Source organism: Cebus imitator, unplaced genomic scaffold (assembly GCF_001604975.1).
Source record: "Cebus imitator isolate Cc_AM_T3 unplaced genomic scaffold, Cebus_imitator-1.0 Scaffold52, whole genome shotgun sequence".
Taxonomy (NCBI): domain Eukaryota; kingdom Metazoa; phylum Chordata; class Mammalia; order Primates; family Cebidae; genus Cebus; species Cebus imitator.
In genome coordinates, this window is record NW_016107367.1 from 4,004,938 (window position 1) to 4,016,918 (window position 11,981).

Genomic DNA, 11,981 nt, shown 5'->3' on the forward strand with positions numbered 1-11,981 from the left:
GGAGGGTGCATTCTAGTGTTTGCTTCTCCCTTCACAGATGCCAGATCCTTTGGAAACAAGGTGAAAGGGCTGAGGAGCCCCTGTGTATGGACCCAGTAGCAGAGTTTCTGGAGTTGGAAACCTTAACTCAGGTCATCACACCACTGTCCATCAGCTCGTGCTCTTTATTTAACAGACTTTTGATACCCTTTCACTTCTGGGCAGCTTTTCACGGCCCAAACTCAGGCATATCTGTGCGTGCACGTGTGTGTCACCTGTATACTTTATATATAAACCTACATTGTATATATGAGCACGTACTTAATACATATGTGAATTCATATAGACGTGTGTGTATAGAAAACTTTCCCCAAACTCCTATTCTTCCCCTTCAGGAAACAGAAAAGCTACTCAACATGGGTTAGGCCAAACTTGACATGAAAATGAACATGGAAATGCTGGTGCCAATGAGGCCCTGTGCTGCCCTGCCTGGCTATTTGAATTCCTTGAGCCTTGGGCAGCACCTGGTGCAGAGCTCGGGCTCTGGGGAGGCTTCCAGACTGACGGGACAATCACAACCGTGTGTCTGAAGTCGCACTCCTTTCTTCTCTCCATTCCCCGCCCTCCTCTCCTCGTTCGTTTCTTCTGCTTGTACCTGACTCCTCAAGATGTGGCAGAAAAGGGTAGAGTTGTGGCTTGAACTTCAAATGTCCTTCTCCATCTTATCGAGGTTCTGGCAGAGCTCCTTGTAGGATCCCGGGGTCAGCTTGAAGTCCTAGGAAGGCACTTGGAGGATGTGTGAGGGTGGGCTTCCCCTGCCGGCTGTGCCCCTTTTCTGCAGGTGTGCAGACCTTCCCACCTCACTCTCCACCAGCCATTCATGCAAAACCCACTCTTCAAGAAGGAACCAATGAGCAGATTCTCACTCCAGTGTCTAGTCCTTGAAGAATGTTTGCACTTCAGCCCATACACAAGATTTCAGCCCAGAGAAGCAGCTCATCCCAAACATGGGCTTTGAAATCAGCAGACCTAAAGTAGAATCCTGACTCCCCACCTTCCCTCACCATCTGTGACCCACAGCAAGTCACTTGATGCACAGGGCCTTGATTTTCTCATCTGCAAAATGGAATAGCCCCAGAGGTTGCCGCAATAACAGATGTAAATCTGGCATAGTGCCAGGGACACAGGAGCTAGCGAATGGCCAGTTCCCACTGTGACTGGCTGAGCAAAGGCAGTCAGCCCAAAACCTGGACTAATGGCAGACATTCTGAGTTGGTTGGGGGAAGGTGGGTTCTTTGGATGGTGAAATAGTCCCATCAGCCCTGTGGCTTCAGCATGTGGACCTCCAGTCCCTACTCCACTGTCACATTCTCCGTGCCTTTCCCAGACTCGGCATGTATCTCAAACTGAAAATATTTGGTGACTTAATTTATACATGCATACATATATATTTCAGTATGCGCTACTATCCAACAGGCACCTGTGAATTTCTTGGCTTTAAGTTTTCAAGCAACTCCAAACAAACCCTTCCCTATATGTAACTGCAAATGACAACGTATTGAACAGCAAGAGATGGCAGTTATGATTGTGTGCCACCCCACCCAGCCTAATTTTGGAAATATTACTGTGGCTGGCACCAGGAAATAATACTCTGGCACCGGAACATGTCAAGTGAATCCTGAAATGCATCTAGAAAAACAGTTCTTGCGTTCTCTTATAAAAATTAAAATGTTTTATTTTGGTCATCAGCAATTGTCAACTAGCCTTGGGCTAATGTTATCTAATGGAAGTGTTGACACCATTAAGACTGCGGTATAATTAGTACATGTAGTCACGACACTCCACGGATTTTAAAAGGATCAGAATGGGTGTTTTTGAAAAGTTGTTTGAGGAAAAAAGGAAAATTGAATTGTATTCCGTCCCGCTATTGCGTGATGAGTATCAGCCTGGATCAGACTCGGTGGTTAATAGCCTCCTTCTCTTCTTACAGCCCTATTCTTAAAAAGCAGGTGCTATGATAGAAACCCTGACAAACTGCAGGCTGTCACCAAGGTGTGCTTTACATTAAAACCCTTTACAATGTTATTTTTGCAAGACTTGGGCCCTGAGTAGATGCTGAGTGTGGAGCAGCCTGGTTTTGTTCACTTTTGCCACATGTTGAGATGCCGTGGGAGCCGGTGACTCACACTGCACCTACATTCACAAAAGCTCCCGGCTCCGAGCAGAGCGTTGAAGGGAAGGGTCTGGCTGCTTGGTGTGAGTTAACCAGGTTGAGTACTCAGTGTGTTAAAAGCCAAGCCACCTTTGACTTTGAGGGATCTCTTTCTTCAGGGACTCACTCAGTGCTGCTGGATCTGAAGATGCCAGGGAGGAGGGCGAGGGGTGAAAAGGGCATCTTAAGGCAGTGAGTCTCTTACCACAGATGGGACACAGTGGCCTCGTCAGCCACCTCACTGTTCTCTGAGGCAGAGTACTGGAGATCTGAGACCCCTAAGGTGCAAATCCTCCCCCCAGGATCTAAGCAGGTGGTGGGCTGCCGCTAGCCACTGCCCACAGCCAGTGGGGGGCAGAAGCCCTGTTCCACAGGTGACAAGTGTCAGTCCAGCCACCGTGTTTAACTAATGGGAAAGTGAGACACAGATTCCACATGGTCTTGTCTGTGTTTTCTCCCCAAAACGCTTTTGAGTTAGTGATGACATCCACTGATTTACTCAGCACCCAATAGCATCTCACATGTGCTGGGCACCATGCTAGGCTCGGAGGCCAAATGACAGGGTCCTTGTCGGCGAGGAGCTCCTGGAGGAATGGGACGGCCTCCTAGGGCGAGCTGCGCCCAAGGTAGCTCTTGGTGTACGTTCCACTTTCCCAATCTTAATGGAAGGCAGGCTGGATAGGCTTTTAATCTCCACCTTATACAAAATTGAGGACTACCTGTATGTTCTCTCTTAGTCTGACTTTTATCTTTTCTCCTCACAGGAGAAAAACAACAGAGAAGTGTCTGATGCCCCTCCCACCCCCTGCCAAAGCTAGGATCACCTTTATGTTTGTGTATACTACATTTCCTAACATGCTGGGATCTCCCAAATAAGTGATGCAGTTACAAGGGGGAACCTAGGCATCATAGCTTTGGGGTGACCCATAAGTGACAAGTCCCTGTTTTGCTGAAACTGAAGCCTGTTACGAGATCGGTGTCCAGGACTGGTCCCACTTCCCAGTTCTGGTTTGCAAACATTTGTTTTTAAAGTGATGAATTTTAAAAACCATCTGTTACTCCCATTTGGGGTTCAGTTGACTGTCAGCCGTAAATCACTCCAGCCGCACCTACCTCAGTATACCTTAAATGGGCAATTCACAAGGAAATCGGAAGATCCGTTTCCAGTGACGGCCCGCACCTGAGTGTAGACTCTTGTCTTCCATTTCTGTCATTCCTGTGACAAGTTTTGTTTACTGCCTGAGCTGCCTGTGGCCAGAGTAGCTGGGATCTCTGTCCATGAACATTTTAATGTTTAGAAATCCAAATGAACAAACATAGAATGACTCCCATAGGCATCAAATAGTTCTCCAGGCTATCTCTAAGGAAGCCAGGATCTCCAGCAGCAATTAAACTGCATGATTGGATGCAGGGAAAATTTTATAATTGCTCACAGGTAGCAATTTATTAGGATAGATGTTACTTATGACATGTGTCAGAAAGGTCAAAGTTTATACTTCCTTGGACATTAACCTAATCTTCAAGACTCTAAAAGTTACACTTTTTGGTCATTAATTTTTTTTTACAAGCAGAGATTTTGACAATTAACCCAGTTAATAAAGGTCAAATTTCAATTTTTTTCCAATTTCTGGAGCATTTAAATTATTCCTTTTTGAAAATGGAAAGATAGAGGATGATAAATAGTTATTAAATGAGTACAAGGATGTAGTTCTGCTGTCAGGGTGATAATTATAAAACAGCTGATACTGGAAGAATAGAATTGCTGTGTATCTGATTGGGAGGAAAGTAGATTACAAGCTGAGGAAATAGAAAAATTAAGCCCAAATAATGTGTGCAGTTAGCAGGATAATGTGAGTATATGCACTTGTTAAATCATCTCAGGATTCTAGTCATTCAATTATGTAGACTTCAGGCTTCAACTATTGAATCTGCACATTTTAAAATAAGTAATTTCTGCAAACTTGCAGCAAAGTACAGCTTGGGTTAAAATCCAGTTGTCGCCCAGCAGGCTGCATCCCTCAAATGAGTGTAAAGAGGGGCAAACAGAACACAGTCAGTGCTGGTGGGGAGGTCCCACCTCACAGACCACCATGGCCCCCTTGGCAGCTGTGTGGTTGAGGAAGGGTTTTTGTTTTTTGAAATGGAGTTTCGCTCTTGTTGCCCAGGCTGGAGTGCAATGGCGTGGTGATGGCTCACTGCAACCTCTGCCTCCCAGGTTCAAGCAATTCTCCTGCCTCAGCCTCTCGAATAGCTGAGATTACAGGCATGTGCCTCCACACCTGGCTAATTTTGTATTTTTAGTAAACATGGGGTTTCTCCACGTTGGTCAGGCTGGTCTCGAACTCTCAACCTCAGGTTATCCACCCACCTCGGCCTCCCAAAGTGCTGGGATTACATGTATGAGCCGCCCTGCCGAACCAGGAAGGGGGTTTTAGAACCTGTCATGTGTGGGAAATGGTCAAGAAAGTCCACAGATCCTTCCTCTGCCACTCCAGCAAGTCAAACCAAACTTCCCTGTCCACCCTGGTCAAATGACCCACACGCCCTCCCTTTATCCCCGGGGAGCGCCCCTGGCAATCCACATATCCCTGCTCCTATCGTGCCCTCTGGTGGCAGTGCTGCCCGCCGCCTGTACTGCCCAGGAGCTCTAAGCAGAGGTCTTGGGTCACACTCCACTGAGCAGGTACCTCCTCGACCCAGCCAGAAACTTGAGACAAGAGGGGGCTTTTTGTTTTTTGAGACAGGGTCTCACTCTGTTGCCGAGGCTAAGTGCAGTGGTGTGATCGTGGCTCACTGCAGCCTCGACCTCCCAGGCTCAAGTGAGCCTCCCACTTTAGCCTCCCAAGTAGCTGGCAGGCATGCACCACACCCAGCTAATTTTTTTTTTTTTTTTTGTAAAGATGGGGTCTTGTTACGTTTTTGGCCTCCACCTCGCCAAGTGCTGGGATTACAGGCGTGATACCTAATGCAAACAAAACCACTCGGCCAAGAGCTGACTCTGTTTGCATTGAGTGCCTTTGGGATTTCTTGCTGCTGTTGTATTGCATAAAGGCTCTGCAGCATAGGTGTGCTCTGCATTAAATAACCAATATATAAAACAAGCTTGTGCTGCATCTGTGTATCCAGCAAGCACAAGGAGCCAGCACATGCCTCCTCTGCTGTTGCCCTCTGGACCAGCCCGGTTCTCTGTTTAAACTGCGCTGTGAGGTCCCATGCCACTGCACGGTGTAGTGCCCTTGCTGTGCTGATTTTGTTTTGCAGGTGACATCCGAGGTCCTGTGTATCACCAGGGCTGTGTCCAACCCGGCTCTGTGTTGCGGCTATTCCTTGCACATCGTAGATTCCCAGAAAATGCTGAAGAAAAAGGCAAGTCCGGTCAGGCACGGTGGCTCACGTCTGTAATCCCTGCACTTTGGGAAGCCGAGGCAGGCAGATCACCTGAGGTCGGGAATTTGAGACCAGCCTGACCAACGTGGAGAAACTCCCTCTCTACTAAAAATGCAAAATTAGCTGGGCATGATGTTACATGCCTGTAATCCCAGCTACTCGCGAGGCTAAGGCAGGAGAATCGCTTGAACCTGGGAGGCAGAAGTTGCGGTGAACCGAGGTCATGCCATTGTACTCTAGCCTTGGCAACAAGAGCAAAACTGCACCTCAAAAACAAAGAAAGTTCAAGCCATTTAGCTCAACAAGAACCCTTGAGGCTCTTTGTGAACCAAAAAAAAAAAAAAGAAAAAGTCTTTAAAAGTACGCAATTTGGGAAGCTGTTAGAATGGTGACTGACTATAATACCTTACTCTCAACAATTCCATCAACATTATGCATGTGGACAGTTGCCTTGAAGGATGGGAACACAGGGTGGTCACTTATTTTTAAGAAGGATATGTCACTTTAGCAAAGATTTGTAGTCAGGTGGCAAAAATGGGATTTGGGTCACACACCTGTTAGCAGCAGGTCCTGGGAGCTAGTGCCGCGTGCCACAAACAGCACCTGCTCGAGGATACCACGGAAAGGAAAAGACAGCAGCAGCAGCGGCTCCTGAATCACCGTGGACGCTGCGCCCCGTGTTGAACCTGCACACCCCTGGTGCTCTGAACCCTTCATGGGCGTGGTTAAAACAGACTGTCATGCCTTAGCTAGAAAGCTGTTCAAAAAGGTGACTTTGACCTTGCATTTTCCTTCCTTTTAACCTTCACCGATTCATACAGGGTCTGCTCCAAAGTCTGCAAGAAGCCACCTTCCTAGCTCCTTCTGGTGCGCTCTCCGCCTCATATCATCTTCCCTTCCTCTTCTCTCTGGCTCCAGCTGCCTGATATGGTTTGGCTATGTTTCCACCCAAATCCCGTCTTGAATTGTAGTTCCCATAATCCCCCTGGTGTCATGGAGGGACCTGGTGGGAGGTAATTGGATCTTGGGGACGGTTACCCACGTGCTGCTGTTCACGTGATAGTGAGCGAGTTCTCACGAGATCTGATGGTTTTGAGGGACTTCTCCCCCTTTTGCTCAGCACTTCTCCTTGCTGCCGCATGTGAAGAAGGACGTGTTTGCTTCCCCTGCCACCATGACTAAGTTTCCCGAGGCCTCCCCGGCCCTCCAGAACCGTGAGTCAATTAAACCTCTTTTGTTTATAAATTACCCAGTCTCTGTTAGGTCCTTATGGCAGCATGAGAAGAGACTAATACTCGCCCTTCCGCCGTCCCCATGTCCACCAAAGCCGTTCTTTGTTACTGCATCGCTCATCTCCCTTTTCAGATATTTTATCGTATCTACAAATTTGCTCCATACCCGTAGGGGCCAGACTCCCCCAAATGGATGGGCTGGTCTGGGCACATCAGCGGGACAAGTGCCTCCCTTGGGGGCACCTAGGGGAGGAGATGTGGGAGCCTGGCCCCAGCAGACAGCAGTTTTCCCGGCGAATAAGGAAGTAGGGCAGTGCCTGGCTGTGCTGAGGCTGAGCTGAGGCTGAGCTGAAGTGGAGAAGGAACCTCCTGAAAGAAAATGGAGGCTTATTCCAAATCTCCCATACCAGGCAGAAGCAGCTGGGCTCCTCCCCTCTGGGGCTGGGTGTGGGGGCTCATTGAATTCCAGCCTGATCTTTGTGGGGCTTTACACAGTGCATTAGGGGACTAGACTGTCCTAGGGAGGGGCCCAGGTGTCCCAACGGTGGGCCCTGGGGGAGGTGGGAGGTCCAGCCTTCCAACAGCACAAAAAGTAAGGGCATGTCTGAGAGGAGGGTGGGCTGGCAGGGCCCAGGACCATGTGGGCCACAGTGTGGGGCAGGGATGCTGTGATCCTAAATGGTTTGAGGACCAGGAGCAGGTTTCCTGGGGAAGAAATAAGCACCCCTCGCTACCCCTGCAAAGCCAGCAGGTTGCAGTGACAAGAGGTATGAACCCTGGAGGAAGGTGGGCTCATGCCAACTCTTCCTTCACTGCTCTTTGATGTTTGCAGGGTTATTTAATTGCACTTCAGTTTCTCCATCTGTAGAGTGGGAGTGCAGTGAAGGAATACGAAGTACCAGGGCTGAATCTACACACTCGAATATGACCCTTTCCCCCTTCCCTGACCGTCCCTCTGTGTACACATGGGAGGAGCATGGCCTCAGGAACTCACTGTGACATAAAGCCCCGTCTTCGTGAAGCAGGGTGGTCAGCTGAATTTAGGCCAGTCTGTTCACATTTTAATGAGCCACCTGTGTAAGGGATTCCCTTTACCATCCCTTCGGGCGCTGCGGTGAGCTGGCCCGGCCTTGCGTTTCCAGCAGAGCCCGCTCTGCCCCTGCCTGCTCTTTTGCTCCCACGGGGTCTGTGTGAACTAAGAACCACATCCAAGGATGGGAAACAGCTTCCAACCCATTCCTCGAAACCCAGACACAATAAAGTGAGTACATTTGACTATGTAAGTTTTTCAAAAATTCCATGACAAGAAACTCTATCATAAGAAAAGTGACTTTTTCCCCAATAAACAGGGAGAAAATATGTCTATCACAGAAAAAGATTAATGTTTTTACAGAGAACTCAACCGAGGGACAAAAGCATTGAAAACTGCAGTTTAAAGCCACACGGAGAAACCATTTGCCACCTATCAGATTAACGGAAGTGAAACCATGAGCACGCATTCTGTTGGCAAGGCTGCAGGGAACAGGTATTTTTTTTGTTTGTTTTTGTTTTTGTTTGAGACGGAGTCTTGCTCTGTTGCCCAGGCTGGAGCGCAGTGGTGCAATCTTGGCTCACTGCAACCTCCGCCTCCCAGGTTCAAAAGATTCTCCTGCCTCAACCTCCTGAGTAGCTGGGACTATAGGCGCCCACCACCACGCCTGGCTAAATTTTGTATTTTTGGTAGAGATGAGGTTTTACCATATTGGCCAGGCTTGTCTTGAACTCCTGACCTTGTGATTGGCCCACCTCAGCCTCCCAAAGTGCTGGTTTTACAGGCATGAGCCACCACGCCCAGCTGGTAACAGGTATTTTCTTGTGCTGCTAGTGGAGATGCAAATTAGTTCAACCCTTTTGAAGGGAATTTCGCGATACCAAACAGCCCCACACACATTCACCTTTTAGTGTACCAATCTCACTTCTAGGAATCTATCCTGAATCTATACCTCCAACAAAAATAGATACTCACAGGTTATTTATTACAACAATGTCACTGGCAGACACCTCTTGAACCAAGCAAATCAAGGTCAACGTCACCAGTGATAAGGTGTTGGAACCATGAACCCGCATACGGGGCACTGAGAAGGACCCAACGTCACCTCTGTGGGATTCTTGCAAAAAATGCACAACTTCCGTCCAAAACAGAACATCAGACAAACCCAAACTGAGGGACATTCGACAAAGTAGCTGAAAAATTGTCTCCCAAAGAGTCAGGGTCACGGAAGGCTAAGACTGAGGAGCTGCCCCAGATTGGCTGGGTGAAGGAGGCATGCCGACTGAGCAGTGCGGGGTCCCAGACGGGATCCTGGGAGGGAAGGAGAACGTTCGTGGGAAAATGGGCACAATCTGAGTCAGGTGTGCAGTCGAGTTAATAGTATTGCACATTGGTGACATCCTGGGTTTGCTGATTATAGCCGGGTTATGTAAGCTGTGCACAGGAGGGGTCTGGGGGAGGGATATTTGGAGAATCTATACTATGTCTATGATGTTGGAAACAAAATCTGCTGGAAACAGATGCTCGGCGCTGCAAAGAAAAATTAGCACTGAGACAAAGGATTTTTCAACAACGCAATTTTACTTCCTGGATTGCAGGAAGGGTACTCTTACTAGCTATCTTGCCACAAGAGTACAATGAACAAAGGACAACAGACACATTTATTCCTTATGCCTTTGGGGTCGTGCTTACTGCTGTGTCTGATCTCCATTGGCTGGAGCCTTACCCCACAATCTAAACTAAAACCTGATTGGCTAACAACTTAAAACTTTTCTAAACAGGTAAAAGGAATGGAGAGCTGGGACATGCCTGTGAGCACGTCCAGCACAGGTATTTTGGTTAAAGTATAAGGATACAGAATGTACTATGTGCCTGTAAGCATGGCATGTCTAACAGCTGCATAGGATAGGGCTTAACAAAGAGTTATTAGCACACATTCTTTAACAGGAAAGGAAACTTTAAAAAGGAACGTTTACTTCCCATATACAGCTTTTCCAAAAGTCTAAAATTCTGAAAGTCTAATTTTCTGAAAATCTAAATTTTCTGAAAGTCTAAAGTTTGAAAACAAAACATCACAGGCCAGGCATGGTGGCTCACGCCTGTAATCCCAGCACTGTGGGAGGCTGAGGCAGGCAGATCACGAGGTCAGGAGGTCGAGACCATCCTGGCTAACACAGTGAAACCCCATCTCTACTAAAAATACAAAAAATTAGCCGGGCATGGTGACGCTTGCCTGTAATCCCACTACTTAGGAGACTGAGGCAGGAGAATTGCTTGAACCCAGGAGGCAGAGGTTGCGGTGAGCTGAGATGGTGCCACTGCACTTCATCCTGGGTGACAGAGTGTGGCTGTGTCTCAAACACACACACACACACACACACACCCCACGTGTCTTGGCCAAGCCTGCCTGGGTTTGAATCCCTGCCCTGCTCCCAAAACACCCACCGTGCGTCCGGGTCCTAGTCCTCCCCTTTGCTCGGTCTGGGGAAGCTCCAAGGACAGGACCCAGGGCTGGTGGCTGTGTTCTGGGGGCACTGGCAAATCAGCTGTGAGGCTGCACAGAGTTTTAACATTTCTTTTTTTTGAAGTACAGCAAGAACTGCAGACAAATCTGTATCTGTGCATAAGGGTCCAAGTGTTGCTTTGTTTTTCAAATGAAATACTGCGAGTCTGGTAGACCACACAAAGGAAAGAGGACAGGGTTTTGCAGGCAATTTTAAAAATGCAGCCAATAGCAACACAGGCTGGTGCTTCATCTCCGAGGGAAGGGGAGGAACGTGGACCGAGCCTTCTCTGTGCGGGGGCTTTGCAGGTGCTGGTGCCTGCTCCCAACCAGGCTCAGGGGCAGGCAGGGGCTCCAGTGCCTCATCCCCGCCTCCCTCTGGTTCTGAATGCCCTGGAATGCCCTCCCACTACGTCTGCCTGGCCTCCTCTCTTTCCAACTCTGGTGATCCTCTTTTTTGCCGCTTGAGTCCTTCCCTGTGCGGGCCCCACTAGGGGCCAGGCCTTGACCCTGCATAGGTGCTGGTTAATAGAGTCTCCTTCCAAGCCTGCGCTTGGCCATTGGCAGAAATGGGAGGAAGAAATAATGGGATAGATTTCCAAGTGCTGAACTACGTATTGGGCATTGAACATGTGCCGTGCACCTGTCAGAGCCACTGCCATGGTCTCTGCTTGACGGATGAGGAAGCTGAGGCCCAAAAAGTTTACTCTATGTGTGTGTGTGTGTGTGTGCACGCATGCGTGCAAACATGTGCATGCATGGGCATGTGAGTGCATGGTTGTGTGAACATGTGTGTATGTGTGAATACGTGCACGTGAGTGTGTGAGGGCCCATGTATGAACGTGTGTGAGAATGTGTGTGTGCGTGGGTGTGTGCACGTGTGAGCACGTGGTGGGGACCCAGCCAGCCGGCTACAGAGCCAGGCCTTCACCACGTGCACCGCCAGCTCCCTCAGCAACCCTGCAAGCCACGACTTCCGTAGAAAGAACTGGGCCCAGAGAGGCTTGTGACTCGCCAAGGCCATAGGCAGCCCAAAAAAAGGCTGGCAGGGCTTCCCGCCCGGGCTCCACCCAAGCAGTGGGTCAGCCCTGGCAGTTTGGGAGCAGCGCTTCTGAAAGGACTGGGAATCGTCGTGCATGGGCAGGGCCTGGGTCCTTCTCCAATGCAGGGTGTGGCTCGGGTGGCACTTCCTCAGAGTTCATCGTCCCTTCCTCTGCCTTATTGGCCTTAGCAGCTCTTGAAAGGTTGTTTTGAGTCTGCTTCTGTCACGAAACTGTGGCTGCCTCTAGGTCAGATCCCTGCCCCATTCAGCTTCGAGACGTGCGTGTTTCTAAACCCTGAGTCATACCCAGTGCTCTGCCTGGAGGGTGTTCATTTCTCCACTCAGGGTGACCAGGGCAGGGCACCGCCTCAGTGAATCCTCATGGCTTGGACACTTCTTACTTCTCCGTCAAATTGCAAGGATCCCTCCACCCCATGCCCTTGCAGGACAAGGCTGAATTCCTGTGCCCAGGAAGAATAGGTTTTATTTCCCCCATTTTCTTTCTTTCTTTCTCTTTCTTTCTTCTTTCTTTCTTTCTTTCTTTCTTTCTTTCTTTCTTTCTTTCTTTCTTTCTTTCTTTCTTTCTTTCTTTCTTT